Here is a 23,107-nt window from a genome sequence, read left to right on the forward strand (position 1 = left end):
TCTATCTATCTATCTATCTATCTATTTATATATCTATTTATATATCTATTTCCCTATCTCCTATCTATCATATGAACATGGTGAGACCTCTAGTTCTCCTATATTCAGGCCCTGCAGTGATATACAGTGTGTGTGTGTGTGTGTGTGTGTATATATATATATATATATATATATATATATATATATACACACACTGTATATCACTGCAGGGCCTGTATATAGGAGAACTAGAGGTCTCACCATGTTCATATTATAAATAAATATATATATATATATATATATATATATATATATATATATATATATATATATAATGCTGGTGCTGCTAGTTCTCTAGTATACAGCTCCTGCTCTGTGTGTGTGTATGTATATACACACACACACACACACACACACACAGAAGGAGCTGTATACTAGAGAACTAGCAGCACCAGCATGATATATATATATATATATATAATCCTGTGACTGGGTCTGATTCCTCCAGAGTCCTGACTACTGCAGAGATCAGGAGATACAGGAGGAGAAAGATATGCAGCAGCCGCATGTTTCTTCTGCTGCAAATCTTTCCTCGCCTGTCTCTCCATGATTTGCTCCTCAAAGGGGCCCGCCGAGGCTCTGTCGCCCAAGGGCCCACAAAAAGCTGGAGCCGGCCCTGCTGTCAATGATATAGGCAATAGTCACCTTTATAGACGTCAATGAAGATCGATCCAGGAAGAAAAAGTTCTCTAGTGATACCATGTTTCCACTACAGCTGCCTCTTTAGTTGAGGAATCAATGACAAGCTAAGCTCACAAAACCTTACTGATATGAAGATGAATTCTATGTACACCGCCCCTTTAAAAGCCACAAAACTGTTGGCAAATATTACGACTGTATGGTCTCTATAGTTAAGCATGTATTGATTTGCACCTTTAGGTAACTTTTATTGAATCTAATATTGATGTAGGTCAGGCAACAGTTGTACTTAAAGGGTTACCCCAGTGCAAAGCAGTTCTTTCAAATCAAATGGTGTCAGAAAGTTATAAAGATTTGTAATTTTCTTCTATTTAGAAATCTCAAGTCTTCCCACACTTATCAGCTGCTGTATGTCCTGCAGAAAGTGGTGTTTTATTTTCAGCCTGACAAAGTACTCTCATCAGTACTGCCATCTCTGTCCGAGACAGGAACTCTCCAGAGTAGGAGAGGTTTTCAATGGGAATCCTCATAGAAAACCTCTCCTACTCTGGACAGTTCCTGTCTTGGCCAGAGATGGCAGCAAAGAGCACTGTGTCAGACTAAAAATAAATCATTTCCTGCAAGACGTACAGCAGCTGATAAGTATAGGAAGCCTTGAGATTTTTAAATAGAAGTAAATTACAAATCTATATAACTTTCTGAAACCAGTTGATTTGAAAGAAAAAGATTTTCGCTGGATAACCCATTTAATGGATGTCAATGACCCAGAGATGCAAGTTGTATAGTGATACCATGTAATCAGCGGTGCACATAATTCGTTGTGTAGCCATACCATGTGATCAGCGGTGCACATCCATCGTTGTGTAGCCATACCATGTGATCAGCGGTGCACATCCATCGTTGTATAGCCATACCATGTGATCAGCGGTGCACATCCATCGTTGTATAGCCATACCACGTGATCAGCGGTGCACATCCATCGTTGTGTAGCCATACCATGTGATCAGGGTTGTGCATGCAGGTAACTGCTGATTGTCACTACCTTCAGCTTTCCAAATACTCACTCTAATAACTGCATAATGCTATGAAACAATAACAAACAAGGCTTATAAAAAATGTATGTTAACAGTGTCAGGGATTGGATGGAATGGAAGCTAAAATCCTTGTAAGCCGCATCCATAGAGAAATAGTGCATTAATTAGCGTATAAAAGAGCAGAAACCCTATAACCAGCCCAGTAGTCGCAGCGGTAGACGACTGAGTAAGCCTGCTATTCCTGGTCTGAAGCCACCTCATCCTCCACCAGCCAAAATGGTCCTCCAACCCCCTACCCACCCACAGACAAGGCATCAAGGCTTTCGACACACCGTGACCCCTCCAATGCTATTACAGACTGCAGAACATTCCCGCCACTAAGAAATCTTTGTGTGTGTGTGTTAACATTTCTGTTCTCTGAACTAAATCAAGGTGAGCGGATGTGTCTCCCTCCTGGGATGTCTAATCGCAAAGCTATAGCTCACAGATCAGCAGGGTTTGCCTCCAAATCTTTTTTTTTCTTTTTCCTACAAGTCAATAGCGACAAATGATCAGTGCTTTTTAAATTTAGCTCAGGGACATCTGTGTCTTGTCCTCCTCTCTCATTTCAGGTGTCTATCAATACAAGAGTGGGGAGGGAGCGTATGACGAGGGATGTGACAGAAGAGAAATACATGAATGCAAAAAAAAAAAAAAAGTGAAGGCGATGGAAAAGAAGGAATTGGGAAAGCTTAATGAGGAAAAGGATTGTCAGGAGCAATCCATATGAGAAGGAATAAGCAATAGCTCAGCATGATACAATGAAATAACAAGAGCCAGCAAAGCCTGGCAGACAGAGGGAGAAGCCAGCCTGCCATCCAATGAATCCCAGGCAGGATGGGCAGGCACAGAGCACAGTCCCTGGGCTGGAAGGCTACCCTGTCCATGGAGTGAGGGGGTGGTGGAGGAGAGTGTGACGTCACCAGGAGCCTTGTCCCAGTGGTGGCTGCAGGAGAGGCAGGCACAGGGAGAACCACACTCTGCTACCGCAGCTCCTCAACTTCAATCACTTCTGCTCTCTTAAGACATGTCCTGACAACTTGGATTTCCTCCCTTCCTTGGATATTCCTTGTGTTTTGTTTCTTGCCTTCTTGCACTGTGGGCTGCTCCTGTCTTACCTCTTCTGTCTTTAGTGTCCAGAGATTGAGGATCTTTGCTTTGCTGGTGATGCTGAGACTGGATTGTGGATTCCCTGACTGTATACTGGGCACTTTCCCTTGTGGCTATGCAAAGAAAGGAACTGCAAGAGGGAAAAGTTCTCACTTGGTAGAAGGTCCATTTGTAGAAGCTGATGGGGTATCCTTAAAATAACCATAGAAGAGAAATAAAAGATCCAGCTGGTCTGGTAAGTTTTCCATCCACCACACTGTTCCCTCTCTCTCTCTCTAGTATTAGTATTTACAGGGACCTGCATGCATATGTGTGTAGTCCTGCCACAGATGTTTGTGATTTTATATCATATGAAATTGTAACCATTTAAAATGATGTTCAATAAAGGCTATATAAAGATGTATTCAATGTATATACTGTATGTATATATTCATATTCAACTTCAGCCGCAGGTAACTTCATGTATTGTAGTGCAGCGCCCTCTATGCCATAAAAGTGGTAATGCATCTTCAGCTATGGAAAAGTTAACCACTGTTTGCACCTATAGCTTGAATACAGTATTATCTCATTTTAAGAGGGCTGTGATATTATGTTGTTCTCTTTTAGAGAATATTATGGTGCTATAACTGTAAACCACTTTAAAGTATGTTTATGGATAGGCTAGCAAAGCTTATGCTCCATACAAAGTCTATACAGCTGAAATATTGAATAATCTGTAGAAGATTACATAGGAATGGTAGTAGGACCAAACTGAAGGAAGTTTAATACATAAATATTATATGAATAACAGTAACAGCTATTTATCAACATGACCCAGAGGGATCCTCTCCGCATGGACTGTCTTACAGGTTCTTTTCCTACCCTATAGTTTCTATTGCTGTTCTGTTAGATTTCTAGCATATGGGCTGCATTCTCTGGCATTATTTCTATTATATTGTATGTAAAATTGTAGTTTTTATTTTTTTTTGCATATAATGGAGTGGGTTAAGTTAGTATTTTATTAATGCATATCCTCAGCTGCAGACTGTTATTTCATGATATAATCTATAAACATAAATTCATACTTTAAATTGTTAAAATATTACAAAGTAAAATAGTAACAATTCCAGCGTGTTGAATGATTGGTTCTTGTTAGAAACCAGCATCACAAGCATCATGCTACCTGGAAAATAAATTCTAACTATGCAGATCTGTTCTGATATTGGTCCTGCTTATAGGAAAGCTGGGTAGCAAAAGCAGCAAAACTACCCAGTCATGTAGTTATAGGGAGCAAGGGAAGGATAGTCCGATTTGCCATTTGTTAGTGTGGCTGAGCAGGGTCACAGTCCCCGTAATGGTCACCCAGCTTTTCCAAAAACAGATATGAATTGCTAACATCTGTATTTACATTTGGTTATTGTTTGTTGTTCAGGGAGATGTATATCATTATTGTTTCATATTATTATTCAACTAGTGGTTACACTGATAAGCAACTTGGTATCGTCACAATACATTATTTATATAAAAATTCTGTATGGGACATAGCAGCCCTGTGTTGTTCCCATCCCCTAGCAGCACAATGCTTCTTTAATTTAGCTCTAGTGAATTAGATACTAGCTGCATGTTAATATTGTTTTCCTGACAAATGTATCATGTGGTTGAAAAGGCCACCCTTGTTCTGCTAACTTCACCACAATATGGCCACAGGCAATCACTTATTAGGCTAAACACAATAAATCACTGGCTAACACTGCAAGCATTGATGCTGCTGGGATGTCATGGTGTCTCGGCGGTCTTTGAACTTGATTTAAGAATCATTAATGGAGCTATATGGGAATTCTGACTATTGCTAGTCACTGGCATCCACTTGCCTAGACCTCACTGTGTTTTTCTATCACTACTGTGATTTAAATGATGGTGTGAAATTGAGGGTGGTCCGTGGACTTCCTTATATCATTATGACCCCTCTAGCACCGACTTTCCCACATGACTAATAGCCTCTTCCTCAGAATGTGACATATAGCTGTTAACTCCAAGTAATGTAACCACTGGAAAGGTTAGTAGCTTGTGAAGTCAGCAACAAAAGGCTGCATTTTCCTGACTTACCCTGCTTCTCTACCTGAAATAAAATGCCAGGAACTAGAAGTCCTTCAGTTGCCCTCTTCTGCCAAGTTGCTAAAAATTATGTTCAGCTGTAACTATTGCATTGTCATCCCTCAATGTTTAAATGGCGGCATCAATAACCTTATATAAGTTCTAACCTATATTTCTTAGGTCCCTGAATGGTAAATGTGCCCAATATTATCTTAATGTGGAGTTGGGTCACAGTCTAACAGCCCAAGAATGGATATTTTCTAGTCATTTTCTCTTTATTTTAAGTGGCAAGGCTCTGTAATAAAATGTATTTTATCCAGCACATATATTTGGCTAGACGGTTGAGTAAAGTCTGAGTGATACTTGGCAGGTCCTCCCTAGATAGTCCTCCCCCCTCCCGGTTCATTCTAATGTTGTGAATAAACTGAGAAACGTCCAACTGTTTATTAACAGCAGAATCACAAATATTCAGAAGTTTAGGATTGTGTCTGCTAGACAGATGTTATTCCCCATCCCCCTCCCCCATTCATGAGTCAGTGGTGGGGAGGCTGGTAGCTGTGTGGCTGCAGGGCACATCATTCCCCTCTCCCCTGGCTGCAGATAGCTTAGTTTACTCTGGATTCCCAGCTGTGTATACAAGAGAAACACAATTGTGTGGAATGTACACAGCCACATTGTGTACGGGAAAGAAGGGAGGAGTATACAGACTACAGGACATTCTACCCCCTCTCAAATGCGAACTTGTACTTCTACTTAAAACCTACAGTATTACATAGCGTTACGATAAATGCAACAAAACTGCCCAGCTTTGTACGTGATACACACGTGAAAGCTAGTATCAGAATTAGTCACCAGGCACAGATCTTTGGTGTGGTTGCTTGATAAATTCCCCTTTAAAGAATTGATCACAGACTATAAGAGTTCAACAGATGTCTTTACTTCTTTTAACTGAGAGTGACTCAAGAAGCGTAATGGTGACACAGTATGCATGGTGGTTACAGTCCACACTAGGTGGAGCAGTAAATCTTGCTGGAAAGTTTCAGAACTGAACAAACAGGATATACTTCACACCTAACAACAAGGCCCCACCAGGGCAAGCATGCCATCACAGCAGCTACCAACTAATCCCTCCATGGACAGGAATCTTCCCCAGCCTATAACAGTACCCAGCTACAGCCTACATACCATCATGCACTCTATCTGGGCTGACATTATTCTCCACTGCATAGCAGGCTATCCTAACTCACCCTGACAATATTCTAAGCCAATACAATTTTAGGCTACACAAAGCACTGAAAGACATTCTCTTTCTCGGCCATGCTTCTCTGTCATTAGATTACAAGTATTACCCCTGTAGCTTACAATTAACCACCCATGACACATCATCTAGTTCCCCCTGTGTGGAGCAGCCAAATCACTCTCTTCCAGAAAGTCACTAACACGAACCTCTTATTTCCCAGTCTCCAGCCCTCCTCTACTTCCAAAGCCCCCCAGCCTACAGCTCTCTCTAGACAGACAAGTCCTCCCTGACCTACATTTCACCAAAGCCCAGACCTAACAGTAGATGTTCTTCTGACACCTCCCTAACCTTTGTCTGGCAGTATACTATATAATCATTTCTTTACCAACATCTGATTCTGGCAAAGCATGTGTTGCCAGTAACACCACTTCTAACAGGAAAGCATGATGAGGCCACCAGGCATCTCACCAGCAAGAAAGTATACAAGTTGTGTAAACACTGATAATGTAGAAATAACGTTTTTACCATAGATACCAGATCACACGGCATCTCTAAAGGTATGTATATGGCAATACTCTTGTGATCTGGACACTGGCAGCACGCATATACATAGTGTATATATATATATATATATATATATATATATATATATATATATATGGCATATAGTTGTGATTGTTGACTTAATGTATACACACTAGACTCTTTAGTAAGGGGAAGAATGTGTGAGGTTCACTTCCTCCAATTTAACTATTAGGGTACAAACCCACACACCGTATACACAGCAGATACGCAACAAATACGCAGGAAATACGCAGTAGATTTGTTGGTACAGATTTGATGCTGTGTTCAGTTATTTAGATCTAATCTGCTGCGTATTTGCTGCGTGTTTGCTGCATATTTGCTGCGTATCGCAACAGTAAATACGCTGCGTATACGGTGTGTGTGTTTATACCCTTATGCTAAAGCCTATTACATAGGGCTTGCTCCTCATTCACCGCTCGCTGATAGCGCTATTACACACGCGGCTGCCCAAGTGATCGCTAGATTATCTGGACAGCTCTTAGAAGATAGCAGTAGTGCTTCTTTTACACAGAGCGACAGCAGCAGATCGCTGCTATCGTGATCATTGATTTTTTTGGTCAGTATCGGCCGAATACGGACGATAATCGATTTGTGTAGTAAGGCCTTAAGATAGGCCCATCCAAATGTACTAATGAAGGGAATAAGAGCAGTTACACAATGCAAATCATTATATGATCACTTAGCAATAACTGTAAATGCATAGAATGACCAAGTATTAGCAATAGCATTATTATTCTTATCCTCTGTCCATAGTACATATGATAGTAATAAAGGTATAGAGACATCCATCTTTTAAGCCGTAACTATTCCAGAAGTTGACTATTGCTAACTGCTGATATAGGAAATCATTGCATATAAATGAACCTTACCCTGACAATGAGTAATTTGGCACTGCTACATCTGGATACCTGTATCCCAATTATACTTGCACCTTTCCTGCTCATTTATTACCTAATGACCTAACAGATGTTACATTTACAGCAGATGTCACATTGAAAATCTCTATTCTAAAGAGACGGGCTATTCCACCTCTTTATCCTGTGTATGGTCAGTTTATACAGACATCTGGCTATACTGTACATAGGGCAGGTTATGCATCATTCTTTACAGCAAAGGGTCTAAGGTCAGGAGTAAGTATACATTATAATACAAATGTTTACTCTTTACCTATAGCCACATAATGCCAACTAGTTACCCCAAGATTATAAAGTGATCATGTTCTGCCCGTGCATGAACACAGATTGGTGATCCTAGGGGCCTCCTTCTTTCCTCCCCCATGCTTCATTGTAGGCTGAAGGTAACAGATAATGGAGTAGGAAGTTACCAAGTGATCAGGTCTGTTTGTATTGTCTGATCTCTGCTATACTAAGCAGGTGCTGTGAATGCCCTGCAGAGGTGAGGCCATGAGGGTGTGCAGAAGGCCCTTCTTCTGTCCTTGGCATCACATTTATTAACCTAGAGTCAGTGCTCTGCACAAAATAACATGGAAATAGATTTCCTTGTGACTAATTATTGATGTCATGTCAATGTATTGTATACTGTTTGAAAATAGAGGTTAAAGTTCACAGGAGCACATGTGGAGTCAGAACATAGACTGACAGTGTACACGACGCAACGCAGAGCACATGGTTTACATTTAGCTCAGGGCATTAGGAACATAATCCTGTATCTTACATTCATCTTCTATAGGAACAATACTTAGCTGCTCTAAAAAAAAGTCATAAGGATTTGCAATAGCAGACAAATGCAGTATTGTGGAATGATGAGGAAGATGATGATGTACTGGAAGCATGTTATGCATAATAGTAAGATACAGCATTGGTAGACAGTAGGTTGCATAGGGTAAGGTGCTTGTCCTGCAGCCTTCGGTTTCCAATCGTCTCTGCTCTGGATCACATAGCAAATGTACACAAAACAATGGAGAATGTAGTAGGTAAATAATGTAGAAGTAGTAAGGGTACAATGAGTCGGTAACATTTTTATTCTACCGTACTATATGCATTTATGATATATCATGAGGATCTACCTAAAATGTTTCATTTAGTGGAAATCCAATTACTGGAACTATCGCAAACCCAAAGAATGAGGCCCATTCCAGATACAGGAGTACAGGAGATATGGAAATTCGCTTTTCCTTATCTCCAATTGACTACATCTGCAATGCATATGGAGGGCATAGAGCATTCTTATATCTCAGAACCTCTTAATATGTTAAGATTGCCATCACTGAGTTATATAGCTTTGTTACTGATAAATCTTAAAATCTAATTATAATCCTTATACAAAAGCAATAGGGCTAATGTATTTATGCCTTTCTGTATCCTGCATACTCCATATTTAATCCCGTTTCCTTTGCAGTGACATGGTAACCATACAAAACATTGCAAGGAAACCATAACTTTTCCACTACACAGATGTTTGACCTTAGTAAATTCCATTTAAACCTTAGGTATTTGAATTAATGCCTTGTATTCACAGATGTTACTTGAATGCTTGAAAACGAATAAAAGAAATAGAGAACGTAATGCCCATTGTACTGAAATACATGTGACAGAAACATAGCATGACCTTACCAGCAAGAAAACCATAAAGCACAGTAATTACAGACACCTATAGTGAACCTAGGAGATAAAAAAAGACTGTACAAATAGAAGAAGATGAATAACCTGAATCACAATACACTGCAACCAGTAAAATCATAGAATCAAATAGCATTTGAAGTTAAAGGGGTTTTGTCAGCAGATAATGTGTAAACCAGGTAAAAGATGCTTATGATTATAGGTTAAAGATGCTTATGTTTCACTAAATAGCGGCCAAAGAAAACTGACATGTAAGTTGCTTGCAGCGCTGCTAGGGATCCCGTCCGGAGTGTATACTATGGGGGAGATTTATGAAAGGGTGTAAATATACACCTGGTGTAAATAGCCCCCAGAATCCAATCACAGATCCTCTTTTATTTTACCAGAGCTGAAAACTGATCTGTGATTGGTTACACCAGGTGTATATTTACACCCTTTCATAAATCTCCCCCTATGTGTATACACTCTGGCCTGGATTCCCTTAGCGGCAGCACTATGTAAGTACCCTAGTACTAGTGTTACAACGGTCGTGATTACTACGGAACTTGCGTAGTGGGAACATGGCCTTAATCTGTCTAACACCTATGTGCCAAGTGTCACTTGGGTGTTTCCGAACTGTGAAGTCCCCTGGGACACCTCCAATGCCCTTGCCTTTGCTCTTGAGTATTGCTTTAGCGATCTCCTGGATGGAGACCACCAGAGCCAAGGTTCTAGTCCTATTTCTGGCTTCTCTGCATTAAACTAAGGATCTGTACACAAAGACTTGGCGGTGGGGTTATTGACTAAACATGTGCCACCTCCAGCGCTCAGTTCACTAGGTGGACGTGCGCATTGCTGTACATTTTGAAGAATGAGGCAAGTGGTGGTTATTTGTTATATCTGTACACTTCAGAACACATAAAAGATTAAACATTATATTCAGTATCAGTTATAAAATGAGTTTATAATGGAAGTAATTTTTCTCCGCCGGATTTATGGCTTGACTTATACTAGCAGCTCTCAATAGACCCCATGACTTTAAATAAGGTATCCACTTGGAAATGGGGGCATAATAACTTAATGGTTAGCATTATTGCACATAGTGTCCTGGATCCAAATCCCACCAAGGGCAATATCTGCAAGTAATTTGTATGTTCTTGCTGTCATTGTATAGGTTTCCTTCCATGCTACTAAAACATATGGATAGCTTAAAGGGGTACTCCAGCGGGGGGGGGGGGGGGGAGGTCCGCTCAGCCAGTCAGGCGGGATCTGAGCGGACTTGAAATGGATCCCGCCTCTGTCACTGACTGGCTGAGCGGACCTGAGACGTCACGTCTCGGGCCCACGTCAGACACCTGGAATCGGCCGGGACCCGCCGCTGGAACCGGGGAGGTAAGTGGACGTCTTTTCCCACAGCCACCTCCTCCCCAGCGAAAAAGTGCCCCCCCCGGACTACCCCTTTAAAGGGGTTATCCAGCGCTACAAAAACATGGCCACTTTCCCCCTACTGTCGTCTTTTTGGGTGGGGTTTTGAAACTCAGTTCCATTGAAGTAAATTGAGCTTAATTGCAAACCACACCTGTACTGGAGACAACAGTAGGGGGAAAAGTGGCCACGTTTTTGTAGTGCTGGATAACCCCTTTAATTTGAAATTTACATTCTAAGCCCTATTGGGAACAAAGACCAACGTGTGTGGTGACAGTCTCTGCACAGCCCTATGAAATATGTTGGCACTAAATAAATAGAAGAATTCTTATTACTATTACACATGGCGCCAGTTTATACAGAGCCAAGGTTATAAAATGTCATAAAGGCTTGTCACATCAAGCCTTTTATCTGGACACTGTAGAAAGAGCCTGGTTAAGGGCAGAAGAATTCATAAGAACTAAAAGAAAATTAGCCACATTGGTGGTAACCCTATGAGAAGGGCTTATCATACATGTTAAAGCTAGTGTTGCTATGTATTGGATGTCTGTCATATATATTGTAAATCTATATTACCCATGTCAGTGCTACCCATGAAATCAACGCTAACAGTCACTTGTTACCTTCTACAGCTTGTAGATATATTTGGAAATATTGATGGATTTGTCTCTGTTTTGGGCAATAAAAGGTTCTCATTGGTAATGTAGTCCTAAGTCGCCTTTGTTGATCATATTTTTATTTGAAGTGGAAAAATAATGTGCACTAGTGGATTTATTTTAGGACTGACCTAGACCATATTTCAGACAATAACAACTTCCTGCTAGATACACATAAGCTAGCTGGTGGTTCTGCCCTCATACAACTGCCAGCCACTTCTCACAACATTCCTATACATGTACAGGGCAATCGAAATGAGCTGATCCCAGACTCCTGGGCCATCAGCTTAACTCCTGTGGGAACAAAGAATTGGGCACAGTTGTCCAGGATTAGAGAAAAACACAGCACCACACCTATCTTTAGGTTATGTGAGGTATTACAACTTGGCATTATTCATTTCAATGAAACTGAGCTTCAATACCAAATACAAACAAGAGTGGCACTGGTTCTGGAAGGAATTAGCTATATTTTTATAATCCTGTTTTCCAACTTTTAACTTTAGGGAAGAGGAGTGGGGTAGTTGGCCCGGGTGCAAAATTCTAAGGGACACATGCGCCCCTAAAAATGTTAAGTGTAATGTATACATCATCAGTTACTACTGTACAGGAGCAAGGAGTCTGGAGGTAAATCCCTGCTTCTGTGTGTACATTTTATAGCTAACTATGTAATGAACATACAGAACCAGGGAGTGCGTGCACCTGTATGCCAGAGTGGCACACGTCTCCTGTGGGACGACTAAAGGGAAAGACCTGTGCTGCTCTGGTACAGGTTGCAGGAAAAGGAAAAGGACCTGGCCATGGGGGGTTAACTACAATACTAGAGCCAACTGGGAGATAGGGGGGCTACAACAATACTACTACTAATAAGAATAATTATTTTTCTTTATATAGCGCCATCAGATTCCGTAGCACTTTACAATTCAATACTAGAGTAATCCAGGGTGCTTTTCCCTGGGTGCTGTCGACCCACACTACGCCACTGGGCAACCCCACCCCATACAAGCATAGAATATTAGCAGGCTCAGCATATTTATGTCTATTGAGTACCTTTGGGCTCTACATTGACTGCAAGTAAAGGTTGGTAAATAAGTGACCAAGCATGATAATGTGTTGGCAAAGATGACTAAGACCAAAACACAAGTTGCCTAGGGATTGCAGCAGTGGCTCCCATGGGACAACAAATGTTGTCATATGAACCTTGACAAGAGAGGTTGCAACATATTCAAGAGATCTATTACAGTGTCTGCATAAAGACTCAATTATAGTCCATATAACTCACACCATCATGCAGGCGCACATGTCAGATGTTAGGATAACAGGGAACTGGATGTTAATGTATAGATAGCCTTTGCAATAAATCTTCTGAGTATTATCAGCCTATACTATAAAGTGTGATTAACGCTGCACTTTGTTCTGATCTGTTGATCTATTTTAGCAATATCAGATAGTATTCTCTTATCTATAAGCCTAGACTGTGTATAATTTGGGTGTAGCTGTCATTTTCTTTAACTGGGGAAAGTCAAGGTTCAGAGTCCATCAACTTATACAAGACTTGTCAACTGTGAATTTAAAGGGAACCTGACATCACTTTCATGCTGCCTGAACCGCAAGTCATTGGGACAGTCCCCGGGGGCTTCTGCCCCATCGGCCTTGAATGACAGATTTCTTTCTATACTCAAACAGGGGGAGATCTATCAAATAAGACCGGTGGTGCAGGTAGAATATCAGTGATGACAGGTTCCTTTTAAAGTAAATCTATCACATTTTTAACCGTTACAGCTATCACTGCTGATCAGCAGATGTAAAGGTCTGGGAAACATTTAGCTGAGATGTTAGTACACTTTCCTGTCTATATCGCAGTTTTAAAGGTATAGGGAGTGTGTGTGTGTGGATGGGGGGGGGGGGTGTATAAACTAAAGACAGATTCCCTTTAAAGGTGTTGTCCTGCTAAATAATAGGGTGTGTGTGTCTAAGATGGAATAAATGTGCCTATATACAATTAACAGTTGTCAGCTGAATAATTGTTCAGTCAACAGTTATCTCTTCCTGATTCTCTGGTGGCAGCTTATCTCTCTGAGAACAAAAGGGTTAGGCACTACAAATTTATCACCCTGACCCCTTATACGTCAGTGGATAGTTGGGAGGACCCCATACACATTAATGTAGACTTCAGTATAAATTATATAGGTACCTTTAGGCTGGGAGATTGAAGTCAGTAAAAATAAGGTCTTGTTCCTAGATGCTTTTTGGTGGAAATGTGCATAAACAAGAAAAATAGATAGATAGATAGATAGATAGATAGATAGATAGATAGATAGATAGATAGATAGATTTGAAAGTTGTCTGCATCTAATGAAAACCAGAGATCTGCAGTAGTGAACTGCTTACTGTACTATGCTGTAGTATTAATATGGTCTCAGCTTACATTCAGTAAGACTTTCCCTCTGCACCGCCCATCCTAACAATGGCTATTCTACATCAATCCAGTGAAGTAAAAGAATATTCTACATCTACCTCCCGGAAGAGATTTCTGTGCCTGTAGGAATTTAATAAGACAGAGAACTGTACTATTACCGGAGGATGAGAATATGATAAGGCTTTGGTGTGTGTAAAGTCTTGTATCACATAGACTTTAACAATTCACCTTGTTTCCCAGTGAAAAGCCTCAAGTATCCTGTTCTTAAAGCAATAGGAAATTATTAAAGTCTGTCCAGGAAGCAGCAACACGCTATTGTTTCATTGTTTTCCTAGGCAATTATTTGTTTAAAGCACATTTCCTACAAGTTGCTGATAGTCTAACAGTATTAAAGTACCTATGTTTTTGATGCTAAAATGGATCAAAGTAGTCCATAGAAATAAATGGATTGTACTATTGCAAAAAATGGATGAAAGGGTAATATTATAGTCCAAAGGAAAATTATAACACAGTATGTAATGTGGGTCACTAAACAACTGTCATTTTATTATTTAAAAAATGGGAAAACATTTCTATTCCTAAGTTTATCTTAACCTGATTTTACTGCACTTATTCCCATGTATCAATGGAATAATTGCTTAGGCTCAGTAGCTTCTTTAGTGCATAGACTTGGATGTCAAGATATTCCTACTGATATAAGGTTCTCTATGTACATCACTGTTGTCAGTGGCGTAGCTACAATAAAAGCAGACCACGCGACTGCTACAGGGCTCGTGCTGCAGGGGGGCCCGTGCCTCCTGGAGAAGCGTGGTCTGCCTCTATGGTTGTTACAACTCACAGCACATGCAGTCTCTCTTGTGTCTGGAGGCAGCATTATACCTCCAGCCACAAAAGCTCCCCACTTCCACCCCTTTGATGCACATACTCACAGGACCCGGCGGCTGGCGCAGTCGTGCGCCATTCCATTTGGAATGCGGGGACATGCAGGGAATGAGGAGCAAATGAGCGTTGTCAGCTCTATGTCACCCTGTGTAATATGGGCTTTAGTTGTACCTCAAATTAGAATAGTGTACAGTAGTGGGTCTACAATGCTTTTTGTGTGTACGAACATTATGTGAAGATTTATCCCCCCCATCTACTTACTTTGGGCTGATATAGTAACATTCAGCTCCACGGTTACGTATTTTGGCAGTGCATAAAAACACATTAAATGTTGCAAATAAAATGAATAAAAGAATGTATGACATTTCACAGATGTGTCTCTTACCTCTAGTCTACGTCCCAACTACATAGTGTTAAAATTCCAGAGTCGGATCTTGAATTTATTGGCAGGGTTTATTGGCAAGGTGAGAAAATTTCTAGTCTGTATATAAAAAAAAAAAAAACAGCCTCAGCATCGCTTTTATTGTATGGAATCCAAAGAGGTGGGATCTAGTATCTTCAGTCTGCCAAGCAGACACTTTTATAGAAAATAGTGGCTAGGGGTCCCCTCTGAGGATTGTAAGTTGATAAAGCTATTACTGGAGAGATGTATTGTGACACTAGTTTTTATTAACGTTACATCCATATCTTGTGAACTACACCTATACTGCCATATACCAAGTAAAAATAGTCAGCTTCAATATAACATTTTTTCTGAAGAGTATTATATCATGTACAGAAAGATGTGCATCACCTTTACTGAGCTGCACAATGAGCATGATATAGTGCATGCAAACAGCATCAATGAGCCCCATTGAAGAATGGTGAAAACAGGTGGAGGAGAAGTAGACCTCATGACACCTATTGCATGTAGGTTACAATGTGCAGAAAAGGAACGGTCTATCTGTAGTGTTACAATAAACAAGCCGTGAACTATGTCTGGAGAAGCCGCTTTACAGTTCAGATGAATAAGATGACATCAATTGTATATGACCAACACATTGTAAAACAATATAACTGTGCTGTATGTCATCAGACAAAAGCCTCTTAGAATAGATGTTGTGTATACGAATGGTGACGACCCGTCCTGCCCCTCTGTAAATAAGAAGGGTGCAGATTTTTGCTGTCCATTTAGAAACAGTTTGTCATTGTAAGCAATGTATAGAAATGGCATGACACTGAATCCAATGTTTCACAAACAACTGTACACTTGAAGAAATGGCAATTACAAGAAGTAGGGGTTCTACCTGATGGTTGTATGTATGGCAGGAACCAAGAAAACATTTCCTGACCATTAGGTATCCACTGTTCCACAATTGTCAAGGAAGATCTGTCTCTATGAACAGGTAGATAAGGACAGTACACAGGTAGCGAGGCTTAGTATATGTTGTGTGCACTAGAGAGAGCATGGGCAAACTATAAAGCTCTGGGCGGCTGTCCCTTGTGTAAATACCAGTGTACTGCTGTTTGTCCACAGTGCTGCATTTCAATCTTCCCCTTCCTTCTAGCTTGTCAGTAACAGCAGCAACAACAACAGTATCAGTTCAGTGCTTAGTGTAACCCTAAAGCTGATGTTTCTTTGTTTCCTGTTTATATAGCACCTTGCAAAACCAGCACATTAGTAACCCCTTCTCCTTCCACATGCCATCTAGAACTGTACTGTGTAAATAATCAGCCTAGCAGAGTGCCTGCCTCTTCAGTCCAGTGCTTCTACAACTCTATGTCATGGCTTTACAAAGAGTTCCTTGACTGGCCAGAGAAGTAAGGAAAAGTATATCCATGGATGTGTACTAATTTAAAACAGCCCAGCTCTGGTCCCACACCATGAAATGGAAATAATGAGAAATAACTGTGTAACATAGTGTAACATGGAAGGGCCTCTTAATAACAGCAGATAGGGAACTACAATCACCTTGTCGCCATTAAAAAAGACAGCTACATTTTAAAAAGTCTTTCCTATAAGGTGAACCTCTGCAATGACCCTTTTTTTACTGTAAAAGTGACAGCTCTAATTATTGCTGGCTTTTAGTTGGTAGGAATTCTGTCTGGAAATCAATTTACTATTGAGTCTAAGATGTGCGATTTGTCTATAAAGTATTCACCATTTTTTTACCCAGCAAAAAGGACTAATTTTAGCACGTTTTTCAAAAATTTGTTAATAGAATAATCTCAGAATATTTGCAAAAAAAATAAATAAAAAAAATTGCTAAACAAATTCACCTAGTACTGACAAGACGCAGACTTTCACCATTTTGTGACTTTAAAAAGTTGCAAATGATTATGTGAATTTTTGGGTAAATACTTTTTTTTAAAAGTTGCATCAAAAAATATTCGCCCCTCGAATGCTGGTTCATAAATAGAATAAATCTAATTATTCACCTAAAAATAGGCAGAAAGCCCATGATAAATGCCCCCCAGTGTGTTTGTAGATGACTAACTGATTAATAGTATATGAATGTGGTCTCTTCCTTTCATATTACCATATCCTTTAGAGGCGTGACTTGAAACCGGTGGGCCCCAAATAAATATTTGTTATAGAAACCCCAACTCTAATATTTAATTCATAGTACTGACCTCCTTATATGGGGAAAAGAAACTTTATGGGCCTCTGGGCTCAGGTCCCTCTGTACCCCCTATAGCAGGGATTTTGATCTTTGGGCCCTCTAGCTGTTGAAAAAGTACAATTCCCATTATGCCCAGACAGCCAAAGCTTTCCCGTATAGCTGCCTTTTTCTAGACATAAATGGGAAAGCAATGTGTATGCATTAGAGCGCTGAAGCCACTTTATTTTAACAATCACAGGGATCCTAGCTTGACCCCATTAATGAAAAATTCTTATGTCTCTGTAAGAACTGGAGATACACTTTAACATCACTTTCCATTTCATTGTTGTACTTGTTTTACTGTGCTTTATAGAGAGATGAATTATATGGAATCAGTGATATTTCTATTTTATTAGTAGAATAAACCATCTTTATTTATTGGTTAATAATATCTAATTGAGTTTTTCCATTTAAGCTTGTGGCCTCATTTCTGGGACCGTACACTAAACAGAAAATTCTTGTTGATGTAAAAAAAGAAAGAAAAAAAAACTCTTTTGTAGTTTACCTGCTAGAGCAGCATTTTTTCCTACTGCCACCTAACATGTGTATTTCAGTAGTCTAGACAAAACTCATCGGCAAGTGTGGGGCAATTTCCGTAAGAAGCAGTCATGTTTTTTTTTTTTAAACTATACAACCAGCCCGGGTTGCAAGGTCTCAGGACCCTAGGACCCTCGTAGTTTTGGATCCACTCCATGCCGTGGGCACTGTGGCTCATCTCTATCTCTATTCCCCATATAGAGTGACCATATAGTGGTAGATACCAGCACTACACAGTCTTTGCATGCAGTATACCATTATACACAGTGAGGTAGCATACTATTACAGCACAGGAGCGGTACCTGCACAAATCACTTGTCGATGGCAGCTGTATTTTACTGATGTTATATATGAGACAAGGAAACTGTCTGACACCCGGCATGTTCTATACATATGTTCTAGTTATATTAATAGGACACATGCATGATACCTGCTGGGTTTCTGATGGTGTATCTTGGTAATTGTCTCGTCTGGCATGCAGCAACATCCTTCCATGTCCAATGTCAGAGTCAGTGAAAAAGAGAGAGCAACTGCACAACCCCCATACCTTAACATACTTGACAAAAACAATTGAATAAATATCGTACTATATACAACAAACATCTTATAAATACTTATCCACACATACACATCCAACAAGGGTGTAACGATACAGCACACTTAGTATAGTATACTCATATACAGTACACCTCAAACATACATTTGTGCTTTGCATACATATATACGCACATTAAATGTACCACACTTTCATGAAGGGAAGCTGGGGCAGTGGAAGAAGAGTCAGTCATATACATTGCACTTATCTGAGGCACAAAACTGGGGCTGCACTGTGGGCTCTGTGGTAGCTGCAGATCCCCCACCACCATCCTCATCTCCACCCCGATTCCTGTGCTCAGCTGCATGATATCATACCAGCACAGAGGGCTGCGGCTGGTTGTACAGTGAACATGTGGGCCCAGAAAGGAGAAGGGAAAATAGGGGTTTCTTAAAAAGGCAGAGCAACCTCTCTTAAGATGGAACTAGAAGCATTCTGCAGCTGCCATGTAATGTGAACCGCTGCTGGCAGTAAATAGCTCCAGTGAAGTTCACTATAAGCTGCTGCCAGTGCATCTCTGTCTCTGACCCACTGCATCCTAGTGGCTCCAGGGGCACATAGAGATGGGGTCCTTGGCAGTTGCCCAGTTTGTCACATCAGTGAGGGCTCTGCACCTGACTGTGACTGGTGGCCAGCTGTGGTACTTCAGGGTCCAACCAGCCTGCAGGCTCTGTAGCATACAATCTGCTTCCCATTACAGTTCTATCCTCCATGCTTAGAAAATGAGACATGTGCAGGGTCATTGATCATCAGGAATAAGTTATTCCTCTCTATTTGCCACTTATTAGCCATCAGTGCTGCTTTTATGGTGCATAAGACCTTAAATAAAACACTATACTAACAAAGAGATAATGTATAAACTGCAGTACTGTTATACAAAGCAATATTGTATTAAAGGGTAAGACATTCTGTATAGGCGCTGTGCCAATATAGTACGTTACAACAGAGATACTGTATACAGGGAAGTTTGGCACAGGCTCATTCCAGGGTGGAGTTCAGTAATTGTTTTAAAATTACAAATTAAAAAAAAGCATCCCAAAATCATGGCACCGAATGAAAGAGTCTAATATTGTCAAATATGCAGACAATGTTTAAAGTATTAAGTAATCTGTTATTTTTGTGCATCATGGAAACATAGATGGGATTCATGTTGGCTAATTACAAGGAACCAGTTGTTTTAGCAGATTGTAATTGTTCTAGCTTCCCTGTCTTTCTTATAAGGATTAGTGCAAATTGTTTCTGGGTTTATGTATATGATTTGTATCCTGTCTGGGAAATGTCATGAATAGTACGGTACAGAAAATTATATATTGCCATTTACAGAAACCTGAGCGTTCCTTTGTTTGGCCTTTTTTGGAAAGTAAACTCTATGTTTGAGTTTTTGAAGAAAAAAAAAGGAATTTACAGCTGCTCTCAGGTTTTTATAACAGCATATAAAACAGCTTTGGTGGAACAAGAAAATCTGTGAGTGTGAAGTAGACGTATCCGACAATGCTGGATAGGTTTCCTACTGAGTAATCTTGTGAAATGGTGTTTGACGAAATCATAAAATGGCCATCTCACTTATCTTTATGAGTTCCCTCATTACACAGGTCTCCACCATTCTTCATACCTAGTCAGCCTGATTGTTACCCAAAGTGTAAGTTAATGCGTTCTTCTTTCACGATAACCTTAACCTTTATAGATCCACACGCCATTGCTTGCGTGATACACCACTAGAAAACAGCATTAGAATCCATCGAAAGGAGTTAGATTACCTTGTTTCTTCCTTATTACTGATGATGTAAACAAGGTTGTTTTTCAATTCCTATCCCTCGAATGTTGTTAGAGTGGTAATCTCCCTCTGCAATTGAAGTCTGGTGGGGAGCTGATCTCAAGTCTGGCTTCAGAAACCTGCAGAGTTTGGATGTTATCATAGATGGACAGTGAGACATTTCCCCTGCAGAGGACGCTGCCTGGAGGTGTATTTATACCTGATGCCAGTCAGATGAATAGCTTTCCATGAACTATATGACCAGACCAGCTCCTCTAGAGCTTCTTATATGGTCCATGATGGTGAATATATTTAGAATTATCCAACTAATCATTCAATTTCACCACTGAGGACACCGGGGATCCCCTCTACTAATCCCCAAGGTATACCGTCATTTCCTTTCAGAACCACAAATAACAAGGAGCTACTTCCTGTATCACCACATAACATAGGCACCATGACACCTGTTTTCCACAGGTCAGCTCTATACTGTGAACTACTCTGTTCGCTACTCACTGCAGCTTCAATTTACTGCAATGGTAGTTAAGCTGCAGTAACCAGACATGGCCACTCTGTAGTGAAAGGAGCCAACTACTTCTAGCCCCATTCCCAGTGTAGATCTGGCTGCCTCAGCCCAGCAGGCAGGCTCATCAACAGGGGTACAGGGTTTCGGCACCCGACTAAATAGAGATATATGGCCTATCACGGAGAGCAAAAAAGGTCCTACCTGTTCTGTTAACCAACACTGTCTCTAATGATAACTTTTGAGACGAGAGGGGGCAGAAGCAAGATGTAGGCGATGTTCAATAGCTTTTCAAGGTTGTGGTGAAATAGGGAAGATATTAAAAAATGGGATGCGGGCATGGTTTTGCCCGCACTCAATGCTCGCTACTTGCACCCGTGCCCCTCTATTATCCGAAATAGTCAGCATAAAGAAGTGCAGTCCCATAGAGAAGAACATGTAGGACATTTTCTGCTCTCAGGATAAAACTTTTAATGTCTCCTGCCAGCTTAAAGCTATTAAGGGATCCATTTAACAAATACCTGTAATGCATGCCATACAATGGCATCTGCCACCTATAGTCCCTTTGAAGGTTTCTTGGCATAAAAGATACATAAACATCATCCATCACAACCGTCACCACTGTGACAAGCCATTGTTTCAGACCACTTGCTGCCAATCTGCATCTCGATTCTCCGACTTCCTAGGATTTGCAGAGATCTGTGCCTGTCTGCTCCATCTTTTTTTCCAGGAGACAATCATGCAGCCGAGCAGATTTTTAATTTCTAATAATAAATAAATTAGCAAATAAACCAAACCCATCTGCTTCTCTAATCTAATTATTCATTAGGCCTTCCATTCCCGCTGCATGGCTTGCAGAGAGCAAGAATTCACCACTGGTTCCTTTGTCAGAGAACATTAATAACCCCTTCACATAACATGGGATTCTAAATTGAGATTGCCATCCACTATAATTGAAGAGGATATTCAGATTAATTGAATGGGATCCTTCCTTGTTTCCTTGATACCTCCTTGATGCTTATGAAAAATACATTCTATAGTATATTAGAATATGCATTTTTCATGAAGACCTTGTTTGAACATTGAAGTATGATAGGACTGCGCATAAGGAAACATTTACAGGCATCAAAGAAGTGCTGTGTTGCTTCCGTGAGACCCAGTTACAAAACCAAAGCTCCTTTGTTCACATAAGTATGTACAATATGCCTCGCACTCAGATGCATGAAAGGCCAGCTCATCCTGGAAGATACACTGATTAACCCTACGCATCTATCTCAGAAGGAAGATAGGATGTGTTTGTTATGGAAGCCATGATGCCCACAGCTCCTGCTGCCTGCGCTGAAATTAAATCTCAAAACCAATTATATGTGCATTAAAGGGACACTCACACCTCTGCACACCATATGCTTGGACTAAAGCCCATGCTGTGTAGAGGTGGTACGTGGGCATCTCCCTTTATTTTCAGAACATTTGATTGATTTCTTATAGACAGCGCTGGTGTCCTCTCAGCTGTTGTAGACTGCAGTCAGTTTGAGATCTCATTAAGGGGGCAACTTGTAGCGTCTCTTCTCTTTATGGGAGAACAACACCTTAGTACTGTCTGGAAAAGAAATGCAATGTTATAATTTATTTTTTTTTGTTGTATCCAGCAGAGAATCTAAAAGATCAGCTGGCAGGACGGCATCAGAATATGATGGTTAATGGTAATGATTCATACTATAATCCTTTTTACCCCCTAAATATCTAGCGCATGACATTGGAAAGAAGTGCAGAATAAAGTGATATTTATGAATCGTATTTATGAATCTGGCACAATCAGCATCATTATACAGAGAATCCACTCACATTACTAACTTTCTGTACTCACCCTCTTGTCATGTGACCAGCCAACATATTTCAGACGGCATTTTCTCCCTTTAAAGTTAGCCATCAATTCAGCTTAATGTTGGCAGCTAGAGCTGGTAATATAGCTAAGACATCAGCAACTGTGATGGAAATATATCCACTCCATGTTCATCATACATGAGGCTCTACTAGCGTTGATGACCCCATTGAGTGTCCAGAAAAACATAAAGGTACCAGGGTGTAACCATGAGGTCACATGAGCCCACTAAAGGAAAAGATTCCAGGAATTTTCAGATAGAAGAAAAAACTAAATAGCAGATTCTAGCTATCTGCCTTTTAGGCATGGTGGAGCTCAACCGCCCAATGGAATTTCAATTGTCCTATGAAGATAAACTGTCACCAGAGATGTCTGGCAGCAGCTTTCTCTAATTTCCGTATACATAACACACTCTTGGTTGGCTGAGCATGTACTAGCACTGTATTGGGAGCCAGGAGAGATACCTGTTGGGCAGACAA

General features: G+C 40.4%; 1 protein-coding gene across 1 annotated transcript in view; it reads left to right on the top strand.

Annotated features, from left to right (window-relative positions):
* The first annotated feature begins 2,702 nt into the window (after positions 1-2,702).
* The window catches only part of FAT1 (FAT atypical cadherin 1), a 198,390-nt gene continuing 177,985 nt past the window's right edge, over positions 2,703-23,107 (top strand). Inside the window, exon 1 of the mRNA XM_069977704.1 lies at positions 2,703-3,096. The gene's annotated coding sequence lies outside the window, so the exon portion shown is untranslated. The remainder of the gene's footprint in view (positions 3,097-23,107) is intronic.

Source organism: Dendropsophus ebraccatus, chromosome 7 (assembly GCF_027789765.1).
Source record: "Dendropsophus ebraccatus isolate aDenEbr1 chromosome 7, aDenEbr1.pat, whole genome shotgun sequence".
NCBI lineage: Eukaryota > Metazoa > Chordata > Amphibia > Anura > Hylidae > Dendropsophus > Dendropsophus ebraccatus.